This window comes from Malaya genurostris, chromosome 3 (genome assembly GCF_030247185.1).
Source record: "Malaya genurostris strain Urasoe2022 chromosome 3, Malgen_1.1, whole genome shotgun sequence".
In the NCBI taxonomy this organism is placed as follows: Eukaryota; Metazoa; Arthropoda; class Insecta; order Diptera; family Culicidae; genus Malaya; species Malaya genurostris.
This window is the reverse complement of record NC_080572.1, coordinates 231,312,852-231,339,292: the sequence shown is the minus strand read 5'-3', so window position 1 is coordinate 231,339,292 and position 26,441 is coordinate 231,312,852. Positions and strand designations below refer to the sequence as shown.

The 26,441-nt window shown below is 36.1% G+C and overlaps 1 protein-coding gene across 2 annotated transcripts in view; it reads left to right on the top strand.

Annotated features, from left to right (window-relative positions):
- Positions 1-8,088: 8,088 nt before the first annotated feature.
- LOC131439631 (uncharacterized) overlaps positions 8,089-26,441 on the top strand; it is a 93,621-nt gene continuing 75,268 nt past the window's right edge. For both annotated transcript variants that reach the window (XM_058610886.1, XM_058610884.1), the window contains exons 1-2: positions 8,089-8,172; positions 8,404-8,537. The gene's annotated coding sequence lies outside the window, so the exon portion shown is untranslated. The remainder of the gene's footprint in view (positions 8,173-8,403; positions 8,538-26,441) is intronic.

The window sequence follows — 26,441 nt, the reverse complement described above, 5'->3', positions numbered from 1 at the left end:
TGCAATTGCTACTGCTAATTGAGATGATGATTGGTAAATGATCGCTACCGTGTAAATCAGGCAATATTTTCCAGGTGCAATCTAGTCGAATTGATGTTGAGCAAAGAGATAGATCTAATGCACTTGGGCGTGCAGGAGGTCTTGGGATCCGTGTCATGCTACCCATATTTAATACCGTCATGCTAAAATTGTCACAAATGTTTTGTATTAAAGATGATCTGCTATCATTGTAAACGGAACCCCACATCATTCCGTGCGAATTTAAATCCCCCAGAATCAATCGTGGAGCAGGAAGGGCTTCAACCATTTCATTAAGCTGTCGCTGTCCAACTTGTGCTTTTGGAGGAATATAAACCGAAGCTATGCAAATATCTTTGCCTTTAATGTTTATTTGGCAAGCAACAACTTCTATACTAGAAATTGAAGGGATGTTTAATCTATAAAAGGAATAGCATTTCTTAATTCCCAAAAGCACTCCACCATACGGAGAGTCTCTATCGAGACGTATAATGTTAAAATCTTTAAAATTTAAAGCTATGTTTGAAGTAAGCCATGTCTCGCATAAAGCAAATACATCACATTTTTGACTATGCAATAAGATTTTAAATGAATCAAGTTTTGGCATGATGCTTCGACAATTCCACTGCAGGACAGTGATTGTATCATTTGCGGCGGGTGATAAATTATCCATCAAAAGATACAAAACCTGAGACAATTGGCCATTGAGCTGATAACTGCTTCAAAAAGGTTCTAGCTATTGGAAGGAATGCCATTATGAGGGTCTTTAAGGGTTCAGATATATTGAATGCTGAGAAAATCCATTCAACAATTTCCGAAAACTTCAGTAATCCTGTTGGTGGCTGTGAAATGGAGCCCACAGGATTATTACCTTTTTCTGTGCAAGATCCTGGATTGGTTTGTGAATTTGACAAACCAGGAGGCACAGTCTTTGGTTTTGACTTTTTTTGTTTAACACGGGGATCTTTTTTTGAAGATGAAACTTTAGGTGTCTTTTTTGGTAATTTGGAAGAAGACTTCTTTCTCTTAACTGACCCTTGGGTAGTGATAAACGAATTACCTTCACTATTTTCGTCAGAGTCAGAGTCCTCTGTTTCCTCTAGATTTGAAAACCCGTTTTCGGTTTCCAAAGGGGGGATATCAATGACCGTTTTAAGCATTTCTGCATATGTGCGCTTAGACCGTGCTTTTAAAGAAAGCTTAATTTTGTCTTTGTGCACTTTAAATGCAGTGCATACTGAAATATCCTCATGAGGACTTTCCCCACAATAAATACATTTTTCAATTTCCTTGTTGCAATCATTATCTTTATGAGGTCCTTCACACTTAATACATTTTGGTTTATTGCTACAGTAAGTAGCTGTGTGTCCGAATTTTTTGCAGTTCGTACAATTCATTACATTTGGAACAAAAAGCCGAACAGGGAGGCGAATTTTATCGACATAGACATGGGACGGCAACGCAGATCCGGCAAATGTCACTCGAAACGAGTCTGATGGGCGATAAACTTTTTTTCCCTCTTCATAAACTACTGAGTACAGTTGTTTGCACTCCAGTATTTTCACACCCTCAAGCATAGAGTTCTTGAAACGACCAACACCATGCTTGAGTAAATCATCTACCGAAAGACTCGCTTCGGTAACAACACCGTCAATTTCGACATCTTTGGAGGGTATGTAAACTTTATACTCTTTATTGAAATGTTCCGAAGAGACAATATCATTCGCGTGTTTCAAATTATTTACCACAACACGAATTTTATCGTTATTTACTTTTATGATCTCTTTGATTGAAGAGTATCGTGATGTCAAACCTTTAGAAATTTGGTAAATGTTTAATGGTTTTGATATACGTCTAAAAAAGACTATCCAAGGCCCAGAAGAGCTCTCCTGATATTTTTTCGTTCGTGGGGGTATAGGATTCATGCTAGGATTTACGTCCATGGATTCATCCATCACATTAAAATTTTTAATCAAACTTTAAAATAAAAAATGAAACGAACACTACACAGTACTCAATCAAAAGGAAAAGAAAAAATTTCTACCTTGAAATTGTTGTCTATCTCCGTTGCACTGCCGTGTAGATCCTCGTTGCTCTAGATGTTCTTGTTGGATGCTGATTGTTGGATGTGATGCTACTGCTACCTGACATCCAGCACCACTCGATTTCCGATTTACTTTTGTCTTCGCCAGCTGCAACAAGCGCAGGTCGCCGGTGTATACCTGCGTGTTGTATGGCAGTGGAAAGACCGAGTTGTCTTGTCTCCTTCTTCCTTGTGCTCCGCACCGATATGCTTCTGCACCGAAGTGCCTTCGCACCGGTGTGCTTTTGCACTCTCCTGCTTCTGTGTGCCTTTGCACTCTTCTTCTTCAATGTGCCTTTGCACTCTCCTGCTCAGCACTTGTGGCTGTATATTGTGGCCTGGGTAGAGCTTGGGAAACGCCCTTTGTTGTTTCCTTCACCAGCTTGGCCCAGCACTAGGGCTCTCTTATGCAGCACAACTATACGTTTTAACGGCTGCTGCCAACAGGTCTCTACCTGTAGTTCAACCGTTGTTGTATTTAACGCGTGTAAACTAACCAGCGTTATTAAACTGTACGCTTCTATACACAACCTTCTCGGTTGAACGGCTATTACTGAATGGACTTTGATACTTTACAAGCGAACAAACTCTCAACAAACAAACATTAAAAAAGACATTCACACACAAATACAAATTCAAGCGAAGCCAGATTTTTTGTTATGTTTATCTCGTGGCCCTATCTGCGATTTTGCTCTCCACTGATCTCGGGTTTCAGAATAATTGCACAGAAATTATACGAATTGTTATCGGATGAACAGCTAAGCTAGGATAACTTCTAAATTCGAGATCTGCTGAAGCATTTCGAAGTTTAGCATTGCAATTGTTTTTATGCCCTGGTTTTTTCAACTAAAATATTAATCTTTTGACTTGTTTTTTTTTCACTTTCTCCTAACTAGCTAGGTAAACAAGGTAAATTTTCGAATCATTGTAGATAAAAATTTTTTAACGTGTAAAAATGCTTCCCTGCAATAGGTTCATCAGCAACATGCTGAAAATAGAATATAAAATACTTTTCCAACGAACGATTTTGCAGGTGGAGTTAAAGTAGCTCTGTGAACAATTTGGTGATAAAATTCATCTCGACATACAGCGTAGCATTTTTACTTCATCAGTGAGTTTAGTGTTAAGATTATTAGAAGCTGCTTAGAGAAAATTACGTTGTTCAAACGGTGTATTTAAATGACATTTAAAACAAAAATTGTTCTGATTCAATTAAATATTTTGAATAACCAATCAACTCTAAATTCTGATTTCAAGTCACTCAAATGATAATTATGTTCAATTACATTACATTATGACATATAAAAAAAAAACAGACAATAAAACAATATTTGTTACAATAGCCATTTCATTTATTGTGTGGCAATTCTCAACTGTACCGTTTCATCACCGGATTGGAGTGTGGCTCATTGCATGATTAGTTTGGATGTAATTACTTAGCAGTCAGTGTGATAAATTTAAAAAAAATACAAATTGGAAATAAGATTTGTTAGTTGTCATAAAATTCACACGAATAAATAATATTTTAGTTGTTTTTCGATCGTGAGCTTTTCCGTGTGTATAGTCGCCGAGTCAAGTAAAAAAAACCGAATGAATAGAAAATTAAAAGTTTGATTACTGAATTCGGTTAATTCGACAACTGATGAAAATTGAATGTCAAACGGCGATCATTTTGTTCAAATGAAAACACATGTCTTGAGAGTGGGCTGATTAAATAGAAGCTACAGGAAAATAGATTAGCACTTACTTGAAATTGTCATTTATCAAATTTATTGACAATCCAACAACAAAAATCGAAATTATGAAAAAAATTATAGTTCGAAAAATTTAACAGTCGAACGTAAAAATATAACCTGTTTCAATCCAGCTAAAACTTGCTTCAGATAGAATTGGAACAAAGACAATTGCCTGTATTTCAGTTATTTATTATTGAATTCAATTCAATCTTTTTTTATACAAATATAGCGTTTCCTCCATACTTTTATAAAAAATACGAATAAAATTATTCGTCACGGTTTCGAACGAATTCTCGAATTTTTCCTGTAACACGGCTCATTAGGCGGCGCACACCTTCTTCGTCCATCGTTTTAGCTATCTTATTCCACCAGGTCGTCATCTGATTGATATCTTTGACAACCTTTCCCTTTGTCTTGAGTCTTTGTCTCTTCATGATTGCCCAGTATTTCTCATTAGGGCGGAACTGGGGGCAGTTGGGTGGGTTAAGGTTTTTCGGAACAACTGGACCCCTTTCTCGGCATATCATTCTTGAACGACTTTGCTGTAATGACAGCTTGCCAAATCTAGCCAAAACATTACGGGATGGTCGTGGGATCGAATGAACGGCAAAATTCGTTTTTGAAGACACTCTTTTTGATATAGTTCCGATGTCATTGTCTTATTTGTAACGAAAACTTTCGTTTTTTGCCACAGCTGCAAACGCCCCGCCAAATCATAAATTTTCTTGCAACTTTGTCGGCAAAAACAAATTCAAATTTGGCTGGAACATCCTCCCGAGCCGTTGCCAAGCAAGCTTTAGATTTTATATTTTTACGTTTCGCATTCAGCTCATCAGTGCGTCAGCAGTTTATGTTGAACTGCTAACGCCACCTAACGGTTCAACATAAACCGCTGAGCAGACGTAAAGTATTTGCTACTTACAAATCACTTATTGACACCGAAGTGTCATGTCTATCCTGACGTGCCGAAAGAGCAAAACAAATTGAAGGCATACTGGCCGCCAACAAATTGTAATCATTTAGGGATTTGGTACCTCATGTGTACCGTTTTGTGCTAAAGCTTTAGATATTTTTCTATATTAACAAATATTATTATATTATTGTAGAATTCTGTAACATACTTTGACTCTTAAACAAAAAGAGAAGTTTGAGGCCGATTCAGAATTTTTTTTCATGATTTTCTTGGTTTTCGCTTCAAAAGAAGGTTTGAAATTGTTCAACATACATAACCCTGTTACTACTTAAACGATTTGGATTTGGAATTTGGATCCGGATGTGAGTCCATTCATTCGAAGTTTGTAAAAATTTATTAAACTAAAACCATAAAACCGTTCTCAGTATTCAGTTCAGTATTTTTGACTACTCTTACTGGTAATTCCGAATTTAAAACTGAACTTTTCTCCATGGACAATTTCTTGCATGTTTTTCTCATCCAAGAATCTTTTGAGCAATAATTGTGACTTGTCTCTGAAGAAAAGTTTATGTCAAAATTGAATCTACAAAAGGGATCATATAAATCGTAACTGTGGGCAAAAGTTATATGAAAAAAATTTAGTTCATCAGTTTGAAATACAGCTTTTTCCTGTTTTGAAAAATGTACATACTTTTTCGGACATTATCAAAAATTGAAACCTACAAAAATTTCCTTTAGTACCTTCGGGAAATATAAAATATTTGATTTGGAGTGACATTGAATTACGGAACAGCACCGGATAGTAGAAATCGAAGTGTTCGAGTCCCGTGTCTGGAGTATTGCTTTTACAAACTCAGTCGTTTTTCAATCTGAAATTTTTTAAATAATCATTAAATTTTTCACATGAAAACGACTAGATGGGTAGGTTGGTAGGTTTTTAATAAAATTACATATAAATGTAACGAAAAAGAAGTAGCAAATGAATAGAATACTACACACTTGAATTTAATTGCTGAATCTCGGCAAAAAAAATGCCGAGATTTGCACAACCGAGTGCTCGGCATCGTCTCGGCAAAATGTATAATTCCTGAGAATCTCGGTAATCCTAAATTGAATAACTGTCAATTATTGCCGAACTTGTCAGCAGAAATTTTACTGTTAGTTCGGCAGAAGCGATCAGGATTGAATAATGAATTGTCGAGTCATCAGTAACCGAACGTGGAACGGGTTTTTCTTTACTATTGTATGTAAAATAAGTCACAAAAGCAATGGTAGGAGAAAGATGGTGTTTTATTATGTTCATTCGAATCTAGCATACAAAAAAGAAAACATCACGCTTAAAGTCATTTTTTTCCAGTGTTCCTCAACGCACCTGGAAATAAATAGATATTAATAATTATATTGACAAAGCAGATAGTTTTCTTATTTCACTTATCTTGTCACGAAATATAAAAAATCTGCTTTCCTTCTTTTAATTTTTTCCAGCTCCACGAGCAATGGCGACGTGGTGCTTTGCCAAATCGAAGAGACATTAGATGACAAGTGTCTTACCGAGTTTCAGTAAAAACTATCTCACTGTTCGAAATATCGGCAAACGGATTTGCTGATTTCGGTTTATTTATTGTTTACTGACAAGTTCAGCATAATATTCGGCAAAAGTATGCGCTTTACTGAGATATCAGCATATTACTTTAACGAATTTCGGAAAAGAGCATGTGGATTGCTGAACAATCAGCAAAATGCCGTGTTGCAAATATAATTCGGCATTTCAAAGTGCCGAGTTCGAGAATCGATTTTAAGTGTGTAAGAGTAGATCAGTAAGAAGATAAAACTTCGATACCTCTCTTCGGAAAAAAAGATTAAATACAAAACTGTCACAAAAAGTCAACGCTTTTACGAGGCATATTCTTCAATTGTTCTGAAACACATGTGTTCTTACCGCCCAGTTTTCTCAGAGATTGGTGAGCCGATTTTAACATGTTAAGGGTCGTTTGAAAGCTACTTTTGATTTGTGTATCAAGTTCGAAGATCAAATTGGATTCACATCCGGTTCTGGAGATATACTGGTATAAGTGACTTAAGCAACAAAACGCGTAGTTTTTTTTATCGCTCAATTTCTCAGCAACAGCTGAGCCAATTTTAACAAACCTAGGCTCGTTTGAAAGCTACTATTGTACTATTTATCAAGTTTGAAGGTCAAATGTCTGTCATCTCTGGTTCAGGAGATATAATGGTGTAAGTGGCATAAGCGACAAAACGCGTTGTTTTCTGTTTGCTCAATTTTTTCAGAGATGGCTGAGCCGATTTTAACAAGTCCTAGGCTCATTTCAAAGCAACTGAATTATGTACAAAGTTCGAAGATCAAATGGCTGCAATTTCTGGTTCCGGACATATAATGGTATAAGTGACGGAAACAACTAGCATCACATTTTTAATCGGCTGAATTTTTCTAAGATGACTCAACAAATTTCGAAAAACTTAGGCTTATTTGAAAACCTACAATGTCAATCAAGGGGTTTGGCTAAAAGCAGTTTTGTGCTTTGGGTACATAACCGATTTCACTATTCTTTACGTTTCGTCTTCGACTCGTCTGATTAGCGGTTAAAATTGAACTGTCTAAGTTTTTGCACTAAGCAGTTCAATTTGAACTGCTCTGCACTGACGAGTGAATGTCAATCAAATTTGGAACGGTAATGGCGAACATTTCCGTTTCGAGAGATAACTATATTATATGTTACGTAACCGACAAATTCCAGTGATTTTCAATGCAACAAAATTTCCGGGAGATAAAAAAAAACGATTTCGAATGACTTAGATTCGTTTGAAAGCTATTATTAGGTTATTTCATGAATTTAAAGCTAATGGCACATACTATTTAAATGATACGAGAAACGATTATTTTCAACCAAATTCTTAAACTACCTCTCTCTGACGATGGTCAGTATGTCGTCGCTGTTTACCGTCTACGACATCTCGTCGACAGAGCACTTCTGAAAAATTATTTAAAACAATCTTGTTCAAATAATGTCAAACGTCTGATCAGTGGATCAAGTGGAACTACACTGCACTAACAGTTCAGTTTGAAATAATAATCCACCGATGAGTCGAAGACGAAATGTAGGAGCAAAAAACGAAACGAAGCGCGTTACTGGATAAGCAGAAGATCGCAACACTAAAGAACTGCTTTTCGCACGCAATGCACAATACAGTCTCGAGCAAGAGCAGCATAATGCTGAGAAAATTGAGCACGGCAACCCACTCGGGAGAGAAAAACGCGTTGCGCATAAACCGAATGAGTCTGAGTACCTTCGCGCAAACCCAGGCAGCCTAAAGTTAAGCGCAGCGGGTAGATTGCTTCACTACTGAGTAAACTTTAGCCGAGTGAAGTTGGGAAGTGCCGTTCAATTTGTCGCCGCTGGAAAGTGAGTTGTTTTCTGTGGATTCATATGTTTTTTCTTTGTATGTAGTGAAACGTACACTGTGAAAATTATTATTACAATTTCGACCAGGTGTTCCCGGGTGAAAATTATAATTTGATTAGTGGAAGTTTTGCTGGTTGAACTGGATTTCCTGGGAAATCCAGAAGTGATTTTTGTGGTTTCTACTTTTTAAGTGGCATTTGTTTTTTGTGTGCGTGTGTTTTTTTTCTCTAGCATATTTCGGTTGAAAAGGAATCGCAGAAAAGCCTGCTGGATTAAGTTGACTTACGACGATTTCATCTGGAAAACCACATTGCGCTCGTATCCGAGTGAAATACACAAACCACAGTTCAAATAGTTGCAAGAAGGTGAGTAAACAATGACTCGATATGTCATCATTTATCACTTGGCTTAAGGTTGGGTAGGAAAAAGGTGTCACTTGTTGAAAAGTGGCATGAAATGAAACCAACACATGCTCAATCTGGAAACGATAGAAGGCCTTTGCCATTTCGGTGAAGTTTACCTGTGCCTATCGAGAGCCATTGATGAATGTTCAATTCAAACTCGGGTCCTCGTTGAATGACATTGACAAATTGATGAATTGACCAAAACACGGACTTGAATCTATTAATGTCTGGTTGGATCAGGTTTTCCTTACTATCAATCGCACTGATGACCTCGGGTCTTTGTCAGGTATAGTTTAAAAGACGCATGAAAAGAGTTTTGGCAGATCCAACATCAATCATCCACAATGAATTCAACGAGTCCCGTTATACCTATTCCAGGTCGGTGATATGATGATGCACTACAAGATGCATTACAGAGCAAGCTTTTGTTCTTTCCGCCTGACACCGAGCCTGATGTTTTCATTCCTTTTCATGTCTCTGCCGTACACTTGAAAGATCGTAAGAAAACATTTCTTTTGTTGTAAAATTTACAACTTGCCGTTCTGCCATGAATATCAGTGTTGGCAGTATTTTGATCAGATTGCAGTAAAAATATTTGCTGTCATTTCAAAACATCAAACATTAAGTAGAACTTTCCTGACAAGTTTTAATAATACACGTGATAATGAGCTTCTCCAACTGGTTGTTGCGATGTGTGGATATGGTAGTGATCAACTTTGGCATCACTATAAAATCATTAAAGATGTAGCAAAAAAAAGCAGGATAAAAACGAAAAGCACAAGGAGAAAAGTTGAAAGCGGTTCAAAGTTAGGGACAATAAGACAAAAACTAAGAAAAGCGCAACTGGATATGCGATGCATTTTCTCAACCGAACATAGCCTTCGCAGACAGAATCCGTCCATGTCCAGCATGTTGGGTCTTCTTGCGACGGCAAGAAAGGATCGATTAAAAATGGTTGTACTGTTTCCGGGAACTCGGTGTGTCATCCATTTGAGGTAGTAAAAGTTCAAAACATATTTGGACAATTCGGAAGAAGCCTCAAAAAGAACATCAAATACCGTAATTGTAGGTCTCTGAAACAAGTCAGTATTTTTCCTTCCATTTCTCAACACACGCACCAACGCAAAATTGCAATTCTCTCTGTCGCTTCGAATAGATATCGACAGCCTCGGCAGTCGCTTTTGTGCTGGATTTTGCAGCACCGTAGCACCACCGCCATGTTGGATCAACCCGTCGGTGGCGGTGACGCACGTGTGTGTGAGCAAAGACGCCACGTTAGTGTTGGAGTAGCTCAGCACCCAGCCTGTCGGTGTTTGGGTGTTTGGGTGTTTGTTGCGGCTCAACCCAAACTCGAATCTTTGAATGCCTACTACCTATACATCTGGTGGTACTGCGACTGGCTTCGGTTCATGTGTAGGCTTCACAGTCCAAGCCGAACGACTGAGCGTTGAGCTCATCAAAATTGTTATCATTTATTTTTTCAATGGAATTCGACTGACAAATAATATGACATTCGGGTTGTTTGCACATTGTTTTGTAGATTAAATACGGACGGCATGAAAAAATTTAACTTTTATTGTTTTAAATATTATGATTGGTCTTAACATTCATTCAAGCTAATATCAAGGTTTTGTTTTAATATATTTATTTTAGCTTTCGTAATACTAGAAAAAATCCAGCTACGTACTTTTATATGATCAAATATTACGAATAATATTAGACATTTATACCAACGTTTAAAATTCACATTCATAGGCATTTATCAGGAAGGTCTTTTACAGTGAGTTGAAGTCTGTAGCATCAATGTGATTTTCATCACAAATTCATTTAATTGGATATTCCGAAATTGAAAACCACGACTGTTATAGCTGAAAAAATTCAAATTGAACACAAACAATTTCAATTTTTGACTCGTTTCTGTACTTAGCAATTCATACTGTGCTACCAAGTTTCAACTTCAAGCACTAGCAAACTAAGTGTTTAAGTTTATTTAAGTGACACATTTTTCAACTGCGCTGAAAACAATGCTTCAGACGAAAACAAAAAAAAGTTCAACTTTATGTCTGCTAGTGATTCAAGTTGTATCGCTAGGTTGCACAAGTGTTTCTGTTTGTATTGTTATGCACTGATAAGTCGAAGCCGAAATACGAAAAAAACGAAAATGTGACGTATATTTTTAACAAGATAGTGTTCATTGTTCCGAGTTAAGGATTTCGCATGAATGGTCAAATTTGGATTCGTCGTCAATTTCCATTTCGGGAATCAAAATTCATGCACGGGAAGAAACAAATCAGCCGTTCGCTCAATCCATATGTTTGTTTTTGAACAAGTTGTTTTTAGCAACAGACATGCGAAAATTGTTAACGGAACAGTTGTTACTCAGTGTTTATTGCAAATTCTGTGAATTCTCTAGCACTTGAAATTATGAAAGCAATTTTTTTCTTGTAAACTAATATTAATCCAAATGACACATGTCATTCACTTCAGGGATGCCAGATTAAACTTTCAAGCAAATTCTAAAAAGTTTTTGCAATCAAACTGCTTCAATGGCAGTGGGAAAGATCGTATTTAGCTAACAAAAAGAGAAGCCAAGTACACGAAACTGTCAATTTAACATTTCAGAATTAGTGACACTGTGGGTCAATAAACATCTGCAGCAGGCCCGTGCGCAGGGGGGGGTTTTGGGGGTTTTAACCCCCACCATGAAGAATTTTTTTTAAATTAAGTTTCATGAACAATGGAGTACTTATTATTTTAAAGTGCAAATAATTTGACAAATTCATATTTTTTATCAATTTTTTTATCAATTTATAAACTGACATAATTTGAAGTGGATGAGGCGCCTTTTCGCCTTTTGGACACCCCCCTCTCCCCTTGAAACCCCTAACTAACTCTGTTCTTGATTTGCACTAAACTGAGGATATTTACCTTCGATTTGCGAACAACACATTCTAATAGTTTTTATAAAACTTTTAAAGCCATTAGAACGGCTGATTTTGTGTAATGCTCTTCACCGTTGTTTTTTCACCAATGCTAATGACTGGCAGCTGTAATCGCTCTTGTCGAAAGCGAAACCAGCTATGCAGACGACACAAAACACATCTGCTCGCAGTGGCGATAGAATCCAAACTGATCCAATTTTTGTTAAGAGATTTCTTTTTATGTGATCTCGTTTGTAGCTTTTTCACTAATAGGCGGTCCTAACGGCTATAAAAATAGCCGCATACAGAATTTTAATGTCGATTATTTAATTTCGGATTTGCATTTCATTGAAAGAAACTATCAGGGTGCTGTACGGGATTCATTCCTGCCTTTCAGAAGGACCAAATTGTGGAACTCACTACGATATTTAACACTGTTCGGAACATTTTCCTCGAACGATTTGTTGTACAGCAGCAGATATTTTGTTCTCTTCCTCAGAACGCGTTCTGATTGGCTGGTGTTGACATGGGTAAAATGAGACAGGTTTTTCAATAGTGTACTATTGAAATACTTCAATGCTTTTGCTATACACGTTTAAATTGAAAAATTTCGATTCTATTGGTAGTGAGATTATATAAATCCTTTCACATATCACTGAGCTATGCGCTTTAAAAATACGAGAAAGGCAAAAGCGCCTTATGAATTATCCTCTTTGATACTCGTTTACACCAAACATTTCAGAAAAGTTTGATTTTGAATTATTCGAGATTATGTCACAAAACTGAAAATTTTATCATAAAATTGTGATCATATTTCCGATGGCATGTCGCAAGAATAATGTTGATTCGTTAGATACAACAATAGATATTCACGATCAAAAACTTATCACTCTCTCAGAGGGTAAATTTTGAAAAGGCACCCCATAGTAAAGTAAGCCGTATTTACGACAAAAAAAGTCAGTCATCACACGGTTGGGATCGCCTTTACTCTGTAACATTCCGCCCATCGTCGCCTTTGAAAAAGTACGACCCGATGATGCCGTCGGCTCATAATCCACACCAAACAGTCACTTTTTTGGGATGCATTGGTAGCTATTGGTATGTATCCATTAAACCAGAAAACAACTTTGTCAAATGTTAGACGTTGTAAGTCGATTCATGATTTAATTATAGACCAAACTGAACAATTTTGACAATGGCACATGATTCGTAATTGACACATGTGTTGCCAAAAAGATAGCAGCAAAAAAATTTCAAAAGTTTTCGCGACGCTATAACAGCAGTATTGTACATTTTTCGAACTAATTTTCCTTCGGTATTGCTTTTTAGAACCGAAGCACAGATATTGCAATTCGATTTTTTCACAATTCATTGATTGGAAGTCGATTCATCGGCAGAATAACATACTGAAATTACGAAATCAAATCAAAAAAGTACGGGTGTGTAATGTCAGAGACATAACTGGATGTCGTGAATACGAATATGACACGCTTTATTTATGCTTCCGAATTCGAATTAGTAGTTCATCGATTGTTTGAATTGTGCAACTTTCCCCTCTTTCATTACTAGAAATTTAAACGATGCGCCTAGACTAAATTACAGATTAGTTACATTAAACATTCTGAAACGCACTTAAATACTATGAAATAAGCAGTATAGTTCTTTATAATAAAAAAAATGGTGACGATTTGAGTTAGTTCAGCACGCAGACTCTGAATTCTAAACCCATATTCCAGAACTAAGCTCTAAAACATGAAGACGATTTTTCGCCATGAATGGGTTTTATAGAGTACATACCAGAATGGGTTTTATAGAGTACTACCAGAATGGGTTTTATAGAGTACAGTAAAGTAAATTTCCGCATAATTCTTTAGGAGTATTATTATGGTTCTAAAAAGAACCGAATAGAAGAAGTCTGGAATAAAGAACTGGATCCTGAGTTCAAAAACTAAATTTAGAACCAATAACAGACTCAGAATCCAGTTTCAATTCTAGAATTGCAATTTCGAAACTCAAATTAGTTCCGGAATACAGTTCCAGAATCCAGTTTCAGCACGCAGGCTCTGAATTCTAAACCTATATTGCGGAACTACAATCTGAAAATTAAACTTCTCGTTATGACTACCGAAAACCAAATGATGGCAAGTGCTCTCTCCGTCGCTGAAAGGCGCTCTCTCTGTCGCTGCTGGTTGATGGTTTAACTCTCGCGATGGCAGTCTGCTCGCCTTGAAGGCCAGCAAGCGAATGAAAGTTGCTACCTGAGCGTTTGAGGTTTTAACCACGCAAAAGGCGCTCTCTCCGTCGCTGCTGGTTGATGGTTTAACTCTCGCGATGGCAGTCTTCTCGTCTTGATGGCCAGCAAGCGAATTATAGTTGCTACCTAAGCGTTTGAGGTTTTAACCACGCAAAAGGAACTCTCCGTCGCTGCTGGTTAATGGTTCAACTCCCACGACGTCTGCTTCCACCGAACGCACGAAAAGAAATGATCGATTTTCGACCACGGTTCCCCTTTTATACGCATTCAGTTGAAGATATGTGCCTGACTACCTCAAAATCGTCGTCCTTGCTCGAAAAATCCAAGCGAAAGTAAAGAGTTTTCCGCATTATTTTGAAATTTTGAGAAAACTTAATTTTTGAGTTGTTTATGGTTATCTCACACTGTTCAAAATATTATCCCAAATTCCTGATCATATTTTTGATGAAATGGTGAAAGAATTATGTTGCTACCATTAATACAAGTCGAGATATTCACGATTAAGTTCTGCCCATTCTTCCATATGGCTAATTTTGAAAAGGCACCCCATAGTAAAGTAAGTCGTATTCACGACAAAAGAAATTTGAACCCAATAGTTTACATTTGGACATAATCTTATTCATTACACTGTCTCAGCTGCAGCAAAAATGTCTCCCGATTTGGGCGGTAAACATAAATCGGCTCACCGCTACCCTCAGCCCTAAACGAAGTTTTCTCAGCACCCGAAGAACTTCAAAAAACGAAAAAAAAAAACATTTCCTCCAACCAATTCACCACCGAACGAAACGCCCGCACTCGCGACAAGGCGGCGAAAGCTGGGCCCAAATAATAGTAATAATAATAATTCATTCAACGTCTGGCTGTTTTACTTGCTCCCTCTTCACGTCTGCTGTATCTGTACTCGGTTTTGCTTTCGTTTCACCAAAGGAATAGACGGTTCATTAATGCTAGTTTTTTACACCCATCTGTGGTTTCCTATGCTGCCTGGACAGTGATTGCGCATATAAATAGTGGCAGTGCAGGATAACCGCCAAAGATCACGGGTGAGATTCCATAAGTAAAGCGAGCACCGAGTCGTTCTCCGGGCAGTTCCCTCATTTACTCGTTCAGACGCGAACGTTTGCAACGCATACGCGATCTTGATTTTGCTGACGGAGATCCAGATTACTGACTGGATGCACCGTGGAGAAACGAAACCTCACACTTTACCGGAAGTCATGTATTGCGTTTTCTACGTCGGGTCTGAGTAAATGGATTTTATATAAAATGACATGAAACAAAATATAAACATTTAAGCAAGCCTATAGACCAAGGCGTTTCGGACCAACCGCTCTAGACGATGACTGACAGGGTAAATGAACGATTAAATCAGTTGATTTCATTCCCGTTCCGAACCGGACAGGACCAGTCAACCACATCATCACGAATGAGGTCCAGCAATGATGAACGGGTTAACTGTGCGAACTAACCTGATTTATGAACATTCATTTTTTTTACACACATACGATGTGCCAGGTCGGTAGAGAGTGTGGCAAAATAAGGAAAGTTCTAGCCGCACAGTCACAAGAAGGTGCTGAACTCTAACGAGAAAACGACATGAAAGAGAAAAGATAAATAGCAAAACTGTTTCCACTTTTCTCATAGCTTCCAAATGTTCTCTACGTCCATGTTTATTCGTCGGATTGACTCGAATCAAACCGGGTTAATTTGGACAAATTCCGGGTTTCAGCTTATGCATTGCAAAAATTGAACGAAGAGCTTCTGCGCATGATTTCAAGATTAAAACCGAGGGTAAATGAAATAACATAATAATCATGTTAATAAACTTTCCATGCCATTTTCAAAGTGAGTATTTTCATATGTGTAACTTTTCTTGAGATGACGCCGCTTGTAGGCGCAAAAACAATTCGCGACTACGAAGTTGAGTTTGACAGCTTATGGAAGTAAACAAGCAAAAGCAAAAAGTGATAAATTTTCAAACGTACCGTTTTCTTCGATTTTAGTTTTGTTGGTTGAAATGGTAAGTACTAGTGTTTTTCAAAAACTTTGAAGATACTAATTGAGTGAATAAATATGAAATAATCGCTTTGAGTGATATCTATTTTCTCGTGTAGAAAACAAGTGATCGGTATGTGAGAAAAAGTAAACATAATTTCTTAACAATATTTATGAAAGAAAATCTACTGCTATTTTTAAAAATTCTTTGAATAGCATTAAAACTGCATGTTTTCTACTTGTGGTGCATATTTTTCGTCGTAGTGTTCATTTTAAATGTGATAATAAAGCATTTTTCGATTCATCTTTAGGAGCCTTCAGAAGGTGATACGTGCACTGTGTTGATGAACTTGTCGGATGTTTTCAACTACGCTGCCGGAGGAAACCGTGTAGGGTTCACACCTGGGAACAGAAAACGAACAGTTGTCTGAATTTGAGTTAGAACAATATTTGAAACTTACTTGGGAGAACGAGATTTATTGCCGAGCAGTTTTCGTTGGTTCGATTCTGAGTCGTTCAATCTATGTTATGCATCGTTTATTTCACGTTTGTTTGTGCATCGTTTATTTCATTTCACATGATGAAATGGATATACCCGGTCGATACCTTTTTTTTAGAAATCAAAACATACAATTTGGCTCAACAATTTGCATTTCACTAATAGTACTGTTGTTGTACCGTTGAATTCCACTATGTTATATCACGTCATTACACTCTCACAAAGTCACTATTTTCACAGTCACTATTTTTTCCGAAAGTGTATCGAACGTTATAATACAGATACGTATTTCGGAATGCTATTTGCATCCTTCTTCAGTGTATCGGTTTTATAAGTTTATTTTATAAGTTTATTTTATAAACTTATAAAACCGATACACTGAAGAAGGATGCAAATAGCATTCCGAAATACGTATCTGTATTATAACGTTTGATACACTTTCGGAAAAAAAAGTGACTGTGAAAATAGTGACTTTGTGAGAGTGTAATGACGTGATATAACATAGTGGAATTCAACGGTACAACAATAGTACTATTAGTGAGAACATTCTACTAACAGCTCAAACAGAAATTTAGTGAATTTGCATTTGTTGTTGTTCTTATCAGCATAACAAACACTGTCAGGAAATGTTTTTGCAAGCCCATTCGAGCAACTTTCTTAAATTATTCTCAATTACCTTCTTCTGTATTGTAATGCACTGGTTTGATGCATTAGATTAACTAAGAATAGTTGTTTTGTCAAAAAAAATTCAAATATTTTCTTACCTATGCAGATTACTAGTGTCAGAAGAGAAATTTTGTCCGCTTTATACTGACGAAATACCAGCTACGACACACCGCACAATATGTTCTAATGGCTAAATACGAATTATTTAAACAATTTCGTACTTCAACGCATAAAACATCAAATAAGAAAACAGAGAATTAACTATTTTAACTTGAGTGAAAAAATACCCTGATTTGTTTACATTCACTTCACACACAGATTAAACTTTTATAGGTAGCAGCACTGCTCCTTCTAGGTCGCGAATAGTTCTAACACTATTTAGTATTTGATCATTGTTCTAATCAGTGTTGGTGATCGCCGAAAATTTGACAGAAGCGGTTATATTGCTATCTATATTGTATACAACATTTTTAATCCGGTAGAAGACGCTACAAGAAATCGTGTCTCTCAATGCATGAACCATGAGAGAATTTTTCTACATTTCTTCGCTCCACTTCATATTCTAAGTATTTCACGGTCCTTTAAAAATAATGTTAAGTCTAATATTGGTCGTTGCTGTGTAGAATTTCCCAAGAGAGAATCGCAAGTTGACAATTATCGCAGAAAATCGAATCGACGATTCAACTTGATGATTCTCACACTAGGTTGCAATATTTTAAAACCTTTTTGTGGAACATTCACATACATTTTTATAGACACAACTTATACAAAGGTTATACGCACATAGTTAGAATAAGCGGCAATAGAGAATAAGCGACCGTTTGTTGCTTCAGAGAAAATCCCCACAGCAGTGTGCTAACCTTTGATTCTCAGAAATGTCATCGAGAAAAATTCGCTCTCGCACTGGTGTCTATTCTATGTTATTCTAGCCATGCCGAGTTTTTGTTGCTGCGATGATATCCGTATCTCTTTGATGGCACTGATTGAATCGTGTGAAGAGTTGCTAGCGAGCGTTCTTTGATACGATAAAAGCCATCTTTGGTTCTAATGGGCTTTACTTTCACTAACTACTAATGAAAGTATAGCGGTGCTGCAGGACCGGTTCGGTATTACACGAAAGAATATTCTCTCTCGAAAATTTTCCACACTAATATCGAACCCGAGTTGAGTATGAGATCAAATTGTAATCTAAATTTGATGTTGTTATGGTCGCATTGATCAATTACTCAATTTGCTATCGTTTTGGCCATTTTTACAGTTAAAAAATCAAAATCAAAAGCAAAAAAATATTACTGAGATATAAACCGTAAACTATTTCTGCTGTCAATGAAAGCACACTGAAATCTAAATAAGATATAGAATTTCTCAGATTGATAACAAAACTTTGTCCCAATTTAATGTTATTGCCAAGCAACCACAAAAAAATTGAATTGCATAATAGACTAGGCAAAAATATGCTTGGGATAGCGTACATTTAAGGGATGTAACTTTCTGAAACAATAAAGCGCTTCGAGTTTAAGGGGGGTAGGGTCTAACACTTTTGAAAAATCATTTATTTTTTTCTTTATATTTTCTTATAGTAAAACATTTGAAGAATTTTCTGCGAAATTTTCAAGCCTATTGGAACGAAACTCTGGATGTTATGAACTTTTATCTATGGCTATCTCATTCTATGAATAAGCAAGAGCTCGGCGCACAGGCCCAAGATTTCTACTTCGATTGACTTCAAAACTTGACAAAACATTCTTGAAATGTTTCGTTGTAATAAATTATATAAGAAAAATTATGATTTTTTGAAAATGTTAGACCCTACGGGCTCCCTGGTGTAATTATTTGTTTTCATTGATTTTATAGACAAAAAACTTTAAACTCGTTTTTCTCGAAAGCGGGTTTTGAAAGTCCGTGTCCATCGTCATTCAAAAACTACTACACTAATTTTTTTGAAATTTTGCACACACTTTCTACATATAAAAAACCAGACCCCAACGTTTTTCTTTTCGTTGTTTCTTACTTTGGGGAGGTTTAACAGCTACAAAATGGCGAATTTTTTCGTGAAAAATCGTAGTTTTCACTTTGAACAACCACCAAAAATTTAAAAATTAAAAAAAATCAAACAGAAACGTTGGGGTCTAGCAAAACTTCTACTCTAACTATGCTGCGTTCATTTGTTCACATCTGATTAGTCTGCGCTGAGATTCAGTGGACACCGCAAATCATGATTTTTAAGAAGCGTTCTCGAAAATAACTCTTCACCGACTTATTTCTCAATATTTTTTCACGAAAAAATTACAAAATGTTGTTCGAATGATGCTTTTTATCATGCAAAACATTTGAATTTATTTTGTTGAACGATAATTCTGGAAAAAACTCGCAAAAATGATGATTTTTTTCATCGTTCAGACCCTGTACGAATAATTGAATTTACAATCGATATTATGGATATCAATGGATGCAATTTTAGTTTGTTTTTAAAAGATGTAGGTGAAGGTCACAGGTAATAATAGTCATGGATCATGGATGTGAATTATTTCTTGGAAGAAAATGTATGTATTCAAAATGATCACCTTGTACTTATAATATAAAATCAGTATGTTATTGTGAAGTCCATACACAACTAGGTATACGATATAATATTTTACGCTATATTTGTTTTACTATATAACTGAAGCTTTTAATATTGTATCAACGCAGATTTAATAAAAAAAATCACTAGCAATACTACTTCACGAAAAGCTTTCACAGTAATTTCACAATACAGGTGGAACTATCTGCTGATAACTTTAATGGTGTAATGCTTCGTATTCCTTTACAGCATGGAACACTAACACTTATACGATGCAGTCTGTACTACACCTGCTGACTCCATCGATTTTACATATGCAGTGCAACCAGTTTTGAACGATGGAGTTCAAAACAATCTCGTTTAGCAATAATTTATTCTAAAACGAATGTTAAGGGCATGTTCAGGAGTGTTCCAGTTCCAGATGCATAATTTATGTCAGTTTTAAAATTTAAATCTAGAAATTATAACAAAATAAACTAGCAGCCCCAGCAGCGTTTTATCTGTGTTTCAATTATATAAAAAATAGAACGGCAGCGTATATAGGTCTAAATTTGTCAGTAGAACCGTTCGAATAAATGAATCTAAAACGGCTCGCTGGGGATACGTTTGCTTCAGTTTCACCTGTATTATAGACCATCAGTTTTGATCTATTTTTTCCCCGGTGAGCGACCGCAACTAGGTTAAAGCCGGATATAAATAAATGATATAAAAAAAATCTATTTTTATTATTGCACATTTTAATTGCCTAATAAAAAAGCTACCTACACTGCTTCATTAGATTTGTATTAGATCTACACAAAATAAACAAAACAAAATATTTTCTGTCGTAAAAACAGTTTTTCGGAAAAATAAATAGTTTTACGAGAACCTTCCATATTCATTGCCTTTTGCGTGTTAAATTAAAGGTTCCTATTTTGCGGGATTACTAATAGAAGGTACGTAAATCTTTATTTCGCAATATATTCTGCAAGAGAAAATTCACATAACAATGTGTTTGTTGCTAATCAAGTGTGTTAGTGGAAGTAAGCTGAAACTAAAATGTTTTTTTCTCGAGCAGTTTTCAGAAAAACGGAAGAGTTTTAGACTCAAATTTTCGCTTTTCTTGAATGGAAATCCTAATCAATATGAACTGAATTGTTTATTTTCAACCATATGGAAAATGTATTGATTAAAATCATAAAAAAAGGTCCAGGAATTCCTCTTTACGCATACATTGTTGACAATACTCATACACTTTCGAAGTGTCTTTCTCCTTTGAACTTAGATCATTTGAATTCCGAACTTGCACTGCGAATGCTATGGACTGTGACAGTTGACTGTAAGTAGTGGGAATTTTTTCGATCATATGACAAGCAGAGTTGATTCAAAAACCTATATATACAGGTAATTTCTGTCAGTGTACACTCGTTTCGTCGCATCCATCCCGTATCCTCCATCACCAAAAGCAGTGGGACTATTTTATGAATATAAAAATGTGCATTATTTCCTTTCTCATATCCAAAAGCTATAGCATGTGAACATCATAACATCAAGTTGAGTTGTCTATTTAAATTTTTAATATTTTCATTTTTTGAGTTTCACAAAATTTTTGCTTTGAAGGCAGAAAACTTATATTTATTTTTCAATCTGATGTTACTATCATAATCAGATTTCGATTTGTTCTAGTTTTGATGTTTAGTTTTACTCGGGAAAGACATACCTACGCGTAGAGTACGGTACCGGAAGTCTGCTATCTTGCTAATCACGAGCGTTATTGGTTGTGTTGCGTAGAAACGCGACACTTGTGAATATGTATAGTGCTAGATGGTATGCTGCCTATGATTGATTTGTGGATTTATTCGAGTTGAAAAATGTAAATTTTTGTTGTTCAAATGATAAGATAAACGCTAGAGTGTGTAGGTTTCATTCAAACGCCATGGCATTTCCACGCACTTTGAGACCCAAACAGATATAGGGGAAGATGGGAAATACAGGCAGTCTTTATTGAAAGATGCAAAAAATATCTCATTCTTAAAATCACTGGAATAAAAATGAAACATTTAAACGTTACGAGATCTGTGAGCATATATCAAGGCACTATACTGTACATAATTCAGCTCTTACGAACAATAAGCCTATAATTTTGAAGACAAAATCAGATCAAATGGTTGACACTTCTGGTTCCGGAGATATAATCGTAGCAGTACCACCACTGACAAATGAACGGCTGAGAGTAAAAATCGGAAAAACAAAAAAAGTGCAACTTGGAAAAGCCGCTTAAAGATTTTTGAATGCAAAAACCGGATAAAATCATTGAGAGCAAAAACCGGACATGGATTTTGCAATGCAAGAATCGTTTAATAACATCTTTTTTGCAAGAACCGTACAACAGCTTAGCCGGTTCTTTCAAGACAAATGTATTTATCCGGTTTTTGCATTTAAAGTTTTTACAAACTGCCACTATGGGACCACAGCATAGATCACGTTGTCCATAACAAACAAGCAAACCATGCTTCCTGCAAAAAAAAATGTTTTTAAACGAGTCTTGCATTGCAAAATCCACGGCCGGTTTTTGCTCTCAATGTTTTCATCCGATTTCTGCATTCAAAAATACTTAAACGGGCTTTCCAAACTAAGTTGCACTTAACCGATTTTTGAATTCAGTCGTTCAAATAGCACTATTTTATCAGATTTGACAAATGCTATCTCCGGAACCGGAAGTTCAACATCAAGAATTTTAAACACGTTTGAAAGTTATTATTGGAATAGTGGTCAAATTTGAGGAACAATTGGCTACTCCTCCGGCTCTGAAGATATAATCGCATAAGTAACGTTACCTTTTTTTTATCCATACAGTTTTCTCTAGGAGTGAAGTAAGATAATATTAGGCTCATTTACAAGCCACACTTTGCTCTAGATCTTATGCAATCGCTTGAAAACCTAATGCTAATTCATTTGGTTTCGGATGTGCAATGGTATAAGTGATGCAACCGATAAATCGCACTTTTTCAATATGCACAATTTTCTTAAGGATAGGGTGAATGATTTGGCTAAACTTAGCCAATGTTTGTATAAATGACGAAAACGGCTGTCCGCACTATTTTTCCCAAAGGGATAATTCAACAAATTTCGATAAATTTGAGCTCGTTCGAAAACTATGATATGGTCACAGATCACGTTCAAATAGTTTGTTTCGGAAAAATAATCGGTGTCGTAACCGCCTCAATGATTCGTTTCCGGAGATATAACCGAATAAAGCACACAGCCGACAAACCGCATTCTTTTCGATATCAGCACAATTTTCTTGAAGATGGACATACACTGCAACCTCAATTTACGCGACTTTTTTTAAGCGTTTTATTTTAAATAACGCGAAAAATTTCAAATAACACGACTTTTTGTTTAATTCACGCACCCCCGATTTTAAATAAATTGAGGTTCCAGTATACTTAAACTCGTTACAGCTGCAAAGGGGTCAATGATTAAGTTAAACTATATGATAACTGATACGTGCATATCCTGAAATTTTACCGAATAGGCGGCAGAAGCATTAATGTACATTTTTTTGAATAATCTGTATCAATCTGGAAATTATTGACTATTTGCGAATTAAACGTTATAATGAAACTATTTGAATGACAAATGAAAAAAAACATTATTACCCCCATACCCACACACAAAAAACTAATGAATTCACAGGTGACATAATTCTACAAACGATACAATTCATAACTACTTAACTTGTCAAATGACGCAATATTCCATTCGTACAGAATTTTACAGACTCGGAATGTAATTTGCACTCAGCTCCCAAGTGCCCCGGTTGGATTTATATGTATCCTTTATTCATTGAGCAGATATGTGCTTCTGTGGTTTAGTCGATTAAATGGCGTACTTTGTGACCTAATGTTTCTCGGTTCAAGTCGCGCTGTTGCTACAATCGATCTGTTTTTTATTTCGTTCGATTTCAAGCCATGTAATTTTCATGTTCTTGAATATGAATTTATGTGAAATATGACGCTCCATTTATATGAAAAATCTCAAGAATTTTTCGAACTGTGTAGGATACCATATTTCATAACTTGGTGAAAATTTTTGCACAGGTCAGTGTAGTTTCGCCGAAAGGGCCCATTTCGTCGAAACTATAATTGCCTCATAGTACACTGAGGTCTGTTTGTACGCGTGGAATACGTATTGCGTGAGTGGAAACATATATTGGAAAAACCAAATGAAGGAGAAACTCACAGAAAAGATAATTATTTGGAAAAAGATACGTTCAGAGACAGGACTCGCATAGAGACCTCAGTGTATCATACAATTGTTCTAAATTTGTATTGGAATCGATTTCAAATAAACAAAAATGTAATAAATTGGGGATCTAACCCGTTTTGTGCACCCAAAATGACACGCCACTACCATTTCCCTAATTTTTTGAGAAAGAATACTCTCTTGAATGAACTTCCCAGCTTAATTGATGGTTCTCAGAATATTATTTCCTGGAAAGGACGTTCACAATCCGAATAAATAAGTGATTGTTATTTTACTGAAAGTATTCTGCTTCTTCGAATTCCAGCTACATGAGCTGGATAATCACCGTGAAACCCCACAGATAACAAAATTACAAGTTCATGTTTTATGGGGGCAGTCAAATTTATCTGTAATTTGTTAATGTCATGTCGCTAGCTAGCAATCAGACTATAAATGTACTTAAAGCACACCAGCAATCGTTTGAGGGCACTTGTTTTCGAACTTGCGAACAAAACTTTACACAGATTATTGAGTTTGCTGTAGCTTGAATATTCGTTCTTTATGCTGTGACTTAACAAACCGCAATCACAGCACTTGTTTTTCGTATTGAGAAAAATATTTGAGCAAACATCCGCTGCTGTTGGTACGATAAATATGGTGCTGTTGGTTATGATATTAATTTCTTTTGAATTTAATCTACTCGTGCTGATATTATCAAACATATGATAATCGAGAAAGATTTTTTATTTATATTTAAAACGAGACACTTTGTAAAAGAAATTCGTCACGTGTCGAATATTTTAACGTGTGTGTGAATATTTATTTGTGTGTGAGATATATCAGCAAATAAATCAGCTTAGATGCAAAGTAATCCTAAATAAGTGCACCGGTACTGCTTCGTTACCTGTTTCAGCAGAAATTACAAGCACAAACATATGCAAAATCCACTTTGCGAAACGTCAAGCAAGAATGATGAGTTGTTTTAAAGCTGTATATTCAAGGTGCGGTTGAGATTGCCAATTCAAACAGCTGAACCGGGCTCCGGTTGGATTGTTTAATGGCCTAAGCATCTTCTGCTGGAGAGCCAGCACTTGATCACCTTGAGCATCGCGAGTAAGGGTAAGGATCGGCTAGCACACACTGTCAACATTTCGGTCGCTTGACTCGGGTTAGATGTCAACTCTTTAGCGGGTTGACATTTGTTTACAGTTCGCTGGAAATTATAGCATAGGACTGCGATGGTTCGATGTAAAACAGGCCTTCCATTGGTTGAAGGCGATCGAGAATGTTGCTTTGAAATTTCGTCTTGTCTTGGATTTGACCTTTTTTGGATTGTATTATGTTGATTTATTGATTTGAAATCAAATGCTCTCAGTAATGTCATTCGCGAACGATTTTTTCTTCGTGTTTCGCCCGGAGTCTTTGGGCCTGGGAAACAATCTCCGGTTCACCGGGTAAACGTGAATTACTCCGGACGAACACTAGCTGATAATAAAACTGAATTTTCGTGTGACGTGCGATGAATTTGAAAAACAGTCTCGAAATCGCCAATTTTTACTATTTCGTGATCATATTTATGTGTTCAGTTTTATTGATTTACATATTTCATCAAATACATGCATTTATCTCAATGATAGCTTTCAAACATCAATGAATAATGTATACTAATGCTACGACTTGTAGGTCGTTGTTACGCGATTTTGATGCGGTTTTTACGCGGATTTCTGAAGTAATGCGGTTTTCACGCGAATTTTAAAAGCTACCAAGTTTTCTTTTGTTATTCCTAGAAATGCATGAAACGTTGCGATCTCGTGTTATCCCAATTTCTTTTTAAGATTACACAAGGTCTCAACGTTTCATGCATTTCTAAGACATTTTGTATAAAAAAAAATTCTTGTAGGAACACTGAGGTAGTTTTTACGCGATATTTTACGCGGCCTTCACGAACATTTTCAAAGCTATCCGATTTTCTTTTTTCGGTCCTATAAATGTATGAAACGTGACAATCTCGTGTTATCTTAAAAAATTTTTAAGTCTGATGCTTAGAAAACTTTCTTTTATTAAAAAAAAAATTTTTTTAGGTTACCCAAGGTCTTGACGTTTCATGCATTTTTAAGACATTTGGTATAAAAAAAATTGATCTTGCAAATCTTAAAAGTCGATTTCGTAAATCTTAAAATTGTTTTAAGGTTACACCAGACCTGGACTGCATTTCATTTTAAAACATTTGGCTTAAAAAATATTTATTTCGGCTTAGTGGCTTTTTTACACTAACTTCCAAAGTTACGGTGATTTCCGGAGGTTTTCTTAGGCGGCACGTATCCCCCGCGTAAAAAAAGACCTCAGTGTTTCTACGTTGAAACGATTTCGGTAAATTTTCAAAAAATATTGTCAAGTAGCTAATTGATATTCATGATAGTTTGTGCTCTGACCCAAGATAGACGGTCAGAGAACTGTTCAAAGAAAGTTATTTCGACGAATAGTAAAATAGTACATTTGGCGTAAAAATCAAGCAGATACAGTACATCTACTTTAAAAACAGTTCATTTTGCAGTATGCATTTTTCAAAAATAGTGAATAAAACACAAAAGCAATTCAAATGAAAAGCAATTCAATTTTATCAGTATTTCATGAGGAAAACAGATTGGAGAAATTATAAGCGAATTGTAAAAATGACAATAACAGCTCAAGCGCCACGCCGTTCTTTTGTAGTCATCTCTCTAGAGCAACCCTTCCGCCA